This window comes from Nylanderia fulva, unplaced genomic scaffold, assembly GCF_048542155.1.
Source record: "Nylanderia fulva isolate GAGA-0341 unplaced genomic scaffold, ASM4854215v1 Scaffold187, whole genome shotgun sequence".
NCBI lineage: Eukaryota > Metazoa > Arthropoda > Insecta > Hymenoptera > Formicidae > Nylanderia > Nylanderia fulva.
Window position 1 is genome coordinate 162,999 of NW_028190130.1, and position 6,000 is coordinate 168,998.

The following is a 6,000-nucleotide window of genomic DNA, read 5'->3' on the forward strand; positions in this document are numbered from 1 at the left end:
GAAGTGGAGGAGAAGTATGTGAAAAATAGTAAGAGGAGAATAGGACAAAAATTAACAGAAGAAGGTCGAGGAAAAGATAAAAAAAATGCAACTATTACTAGTAAAACTTTGGATAGGAAGAATAAAAGTATAGCTTGTTATGTTTGTGCAGGCCCCCATTATGCTTTTTCCTGTCCGCGACGAAGAGATAAATTATCAAATTCCTCTGGAAATAATAATGAGAGAAGAGAATCACGAGTAGTTGATTCACCTCGAAGAAAAGATCAGAATTCAAATAATACAGAAGTAAAAGAGTTGAATTCTACTGAAATGAAAACTATATTAATTGAGGATGGAGATGTTGCTGAAGAAGGATTATATCTTGATATAGAGTTAAATGAACAAAGAATATCAGCTTATTTAGATAATGGTGCTGATAGAGGGTATATTGATCGGTTATTTGCTTTGAACAATAATTTTAAGTTAGAAGAAACTGGTAGAGAAATGGAGGTAAGCTTTGCTAAGGAAAAAGAAAGGATAAAAGAAGTGAAAGCGAAAGGAAACATTATTTATGAAAGGAAAATAAAAAATCTCGAGTTTACTGTTGTAGATGATCTAAATGAAAATCTTATTTTTGGACGAACAATCTTTAATGCTTTAGGAATCGATATTTCTTATAGGGATCAAGTGGTGAGAATAGGAGAGGACTATACCATTCCATTTACTGATTGCGTAAGGTCTAGAATCAAGGTTAAGAAAGATATAACGTTAAAACCTCAGGAAGTATGTGTAATTGAGATTGAATCTCCAAATAGGATGGGATATATTGAAGGAGAAACGAAAGAGGTACAAACTGCAGAAGCAACTATAGTAGGACCTACTACTACTTCTATTCCTGTTGTTAATGTTACTAACCGAGAAGTTAAACTTGCTCGTGGGTATCCCCTATTTCATATTAACTTTTTAACAACTACTTCAATTTCTTCTGAGATAAATAATAAGAAAAGGCGAATAAAACATGAAGATATTCAAATTCAGGAAATTATTGATTGGTATTATAATGAAAGCAAGAAAAAAGAAAATTTACCAGCTAAAGATGTCATGCATAATATAGTTTTGAATAAAGAGTCAAATCCCATTTATTTAAGGAATTATAGGTTGGATCCTTTAAAATCTGGGATAGTGATTAAGGAGATTGATAAATTACTTAAGGAAGATAAGATACAAGAAAGTAATAGCCTTTGGAATTCTCCGATCGTAATGGTAAGAAAAGCTGATAAAAGTTATAGAATGTGTATAGATTTCCGTAAAATTAATGAAATTACCGTGAAGGAACTTACACCACCACCTTTGTTAGAGGATTGTTTAGATTGTTTAGTGAAAGCTAGAATATTTTCTGTCATTGATCTTAAAGATGGGTATCACCAGATATTGTTAGATCAGTGTTCAAGAAAATATACTGCATTTACAACACCAATAGGGAAATTTGAGTTCAAGAGGATGCCATTTGGATTAACAAATGCCCCCTCAACCTTTCAGAAGTATATGAACAGCATCCTAAGTAAAAATATTCTCCAAAATGCCCTAGCTTATATGGATGATGTTATTGTATTCTCTGAAAATTATAAGCGACATTTAATTGATATTAAAGAAATTTTGAATAAATTTTTGGAGCAAAATCTGAAAATAAATTGGGATAAGTCAATATTTGGAAAAGAACAAGTGAGTTACCTTGGATTTACAATATGTAAGGGTACCGTAACATTTGATAGAGAGAGATTTAAAAAAATAAAAGATAAATTAGTTGTAACTACTAAAAAAGAACTACATTCTATGTTAGGATTTTTAGGATATTATCGTAAGTTCTTTAAAAGATTTTCTGGGAGAACCAAGGAATTGTTTAATATGATAAATGGAAAGAGTGAGTTTGAAAAAGAGAAAGCTAATTATAAGATTAAACTTTTAGTTGAGGAACTTTGGACTTCTGATGCTTTTTATCTTCCCAGGATGGATCTACAATTTATTCTTGAAACCGATGCATCAAATCATGCATTAGGTTGTGTTTTGAAACAAGAAATTTGTGGATGTGAGCGAACAATTAAATTTGGAAGTAGAACTTTAGTAGGTGCCGAGATGAATTATTCTACCACAGAAAAAGAGTTTCTAGCTATAATTTTCGCTGTAAAACACTTTAAAGTTTATTTATACCAAAAATTCATCATCCGAGTAGACCATAAACCATTAATTTATATTAAAGAAATTAAAAACCCAACAGGCAGAGTGGCGAGGTGGCTTATGTTTTTATCAGAATATGATTTTGATATTGTTTATAATCCTGGAAGTAAAAATAATGCTGCAGATACTATGTCTAGGATTTGTACTATTAGTTTGAGTAATAACTATCTATTGAATGAAGATGGTGAGGAAAAGTTGGGTGAGGAGGAAAAGGTGAAACAGATACATAAACTTCTAGGTCATGCTGGAATTGAGTCTACGTATTTACAGTGTAAGAAAGAATGTTCAAAGAAAAATCTTTTAGAAATTATTAAGAAGGTGATTAAAAATTGTGAAATATGTGGCAAGTTTGGGAAACAAGAAGTCTTCAAAACGTTTCCGACTAATTTTGTAAAAACATTTGAAATGATCGGAATTGACACCATAGGGCCTCTTTTTAAAACAAAAAACGATAAAAGATACATCTTAATAGCTACAGATTATTGCACACGTTGGTGTGAAGCCATAGCTGTTAAAAATAAGGAAGCTAAGATTGTAGCAAAGTTTCTTTTAGATAAAATTGTTCTTAGATATGGACCACCTAAGATTATTAGATCTGATAGGGGAACAGAGTTTCTAAATGAAGTTATCAAAGAACTAAAAGAAGTAATGAAAATAAAATGGTCATATACATTACCATACAACCCACAAGCGAATGGATTGGTAGAAAGAACCAATCAAAGTATTATTCGTAAGCTAAGTAAGTTGATTTCTGAGAATGGAGAGGATTGGGACCGTTATTTATTGGTTTCTACATTTTGTTATAACATTTCACCCATAGGCAGGTTAAGACACTCACCTTATGAATTATTATTTGGAAGAGAAGTGAATTTAAAAGGAGATCAAAAACAAGAAGAATTGACGTATAATTTGAAAGATACTGAAGAAGAACTTAAAAATCTAGTTAATAAACAAAGAAATTGGAGAGAAAGGGCTGAAGAAATCGTGAAAGAAGGTTATAGTAAAAGAAATAAGAAAATAAACAAAGATAACCAAATGAAGAAAAATCCTGATGATTTATTTATAAATGATGTAGTTATGATCAGAGAGAGAAATCCAGGGAAGTTAGAACCTAGATGGTTTGGCCCATTCATTGTTAGTGAGAAATATATGAATGGTGGTTATAAGGTTAGATCATTGGAAAAGGATGTGGAATATGTATTGACAAGAAAGGATTTGAAGAAAATAGGAGAAGAGGATAGGTATGACTCTATTTTGTTGGACCAGGAGGAATTTAAGGGGGAAGGAATGTTGCCGGATAAAGTGGTATCGAAACCACATATTATCCTCAACCCCCATTCCTAAGGTAGGATTAAGGGCGATTATATTTAATAGTTAAATATAATCACCCTTACAATTATTTTAAATAAAAGAAGTATTTTATGAAAGGAGAGTTTAAGAGAAAGGGCCTGTCCACCAGTGGTAGTGGTGAGACAGGTGACAAACATCTCACTCCTATCAGCTTTTAGCTTAGATGAGCTTTTCCTTGGAAATTTCAATGAGTCTGTAAGTCAGATCTTCGTGCAAAATAGCAAGGTTACCACAACCCTCACATCTCTCACTTTACATTTTGATTTTTACCATGTCTTCTCCCTAGACGATCTGAGTGCCATTACAAACCTCAAAAAGCTCCAAAATTTGTCAATAAAATTCTACAGACTCGGTGATATTAACTTAAAGAAGCAAGAGGGTGTATTTGAATATCTTTCACAATTCAAAGAAATTCATTTTAGCTACATGAACTATGGTGATGAGATTCGCATTGATCTCCCAAATTTGAGAGATTTCCCATTGACATCTCTAAATATCGAACTAGAGCATAGATTTGGTATTCTCTCTTCTATCTTAGAGAATCAGAGTGAGCCAACGGAACTATCAAAACATTTAGTTAGTCTGAATCTTTTTGATCTATCTCTGAATGTAGGTGATCTCATATCCCTATCAAAATGTAAAAAGTTACAAAGGCTTTATTTAAGATATTGTAGGATAGAGAGTTTACCAATGCCAACACTCCCTAGTTTTGGTATTAAATTGCGTGAGTTGTATCTTTGGAATGTCAGATTTTCTGAACTTGATTTTTTCACAAGGATATTCAAAGGGGAGATCAATAGAATTTTCATGGAAGGATCATTTCTGAAGTCTGAGGAACTAAAAGAAATTGTTTCGTATTCTAAAGAGGGAAACTATGTAGAAGTGATAGTTAATGAATTTACAAAAAGATTATTTCAACACATTCCCTATAATCCAAGGAAAGTTGTTTCACTCGTTACTTTTGATTATTATTTTCGTGGAATCACAGAGTTTAGTGAAAAAGCTTCCAGAGTTTTCACACAGTACGATTCCGATCTCTTCTAAAACAATTGACAAGCCCACCAAGAATTTACATGAGGTTAGATATCTTTCCATTCGTGTTAAAGTGATGGGTGTGGAGAGTATTATTACGTTAGCTTTAAGATGTGAAAGTATGGTGTGTAAAATTAGGTAATTTTACTGAGTATCTGGAAAGTAGATCTTTAGATTACTTCTTTCGTAAAAACTCAAATATCCTTTCTACTATAGCTTTATATTTGTTAACATCTCTACACCCATTCTTTCTAGAAGGAGAGTTTGTAAGAGTCATTCTTAAGTGAGAGATCCTATCATAACCTTATTTATTCGATTCCAGGGAGATGGTATTCATGTAAGTTGTTAACACTACATAATTTAGCTCTCCCTATCTGCACTGTAAGGTGTTGGGATTGCCATTTTCTAGTTCTATTGACAGATAGACATTCTCATCTAGGGTTCTGGTCATATCTGCTACCCTATGCACGTAGGATCCCGAATCCCCATCGTGACATTCTGAGGGGTATCTACACGAGAAGATCAATCAACCTTGGGTTAGTGTCCCCATCTATGTGGTTCATAGACTCAGTGGATATAACTTCGTCTTATGAAAGCAGAACGAGGAAGATTGTATCTCTTGATGATATTCAATGAAACGAGTATAACTACTTTACTGTCCTAACTCACCGCATGGAGAGTAACATGAAGAAAGATATTGAGAAATGAATTTCAATAAAATATTTTGGGTTTACCTGTTATAACCATCCCTTTCCAACACTCCCTGCACCAAGTCAATCCTCTCCTTCTAATTTGAGTGATACCACTATATTTCATAGATTGACCCTAAATCTAAACAAAATGAAAGGAAAGACAAATTTAAAGATTGACACAGCAGGTTTTGGTGATAGATTTACTAAAGATAAAAAAGAGTGTATTAAAATGATAGATGAATCGGGGTTCTTCCACAAGTATGTGGTAATAGATGAAGAATTAAACATTGCCATTAGAATAGATAGATTAGAAGATAATTTTGATGGTACCGTAGAAATAGGAAATGAAAAACCCTTTTCATTTATCGAATCAGAATACAAAGCAAAGAGTACCAATTATGAAGATTATATTCTAAGACTAATCACAAACTATAAAAACAAAGAAGAATGAATTTTAATTAAATGCACCGTCTACCAAATTCTCAGAATCTTTCTCTTTCCCTTTAATTCCATTCCTCACATCCTAAACTTTCTCTTACCCCCAACATGGAGATAGAAAGAACCAAATCGGAGATGTTAAGGGATATTCTCTTAGAGATAGGGAAGGAATCAGGAAGAGACATGTTGAGAGAAACATTGCATAAAATTATTAAAGGTTTAGATGTAAATGATGTAGTGAGTATAGAGAATGAATTTGAATCTAAATCTTTGA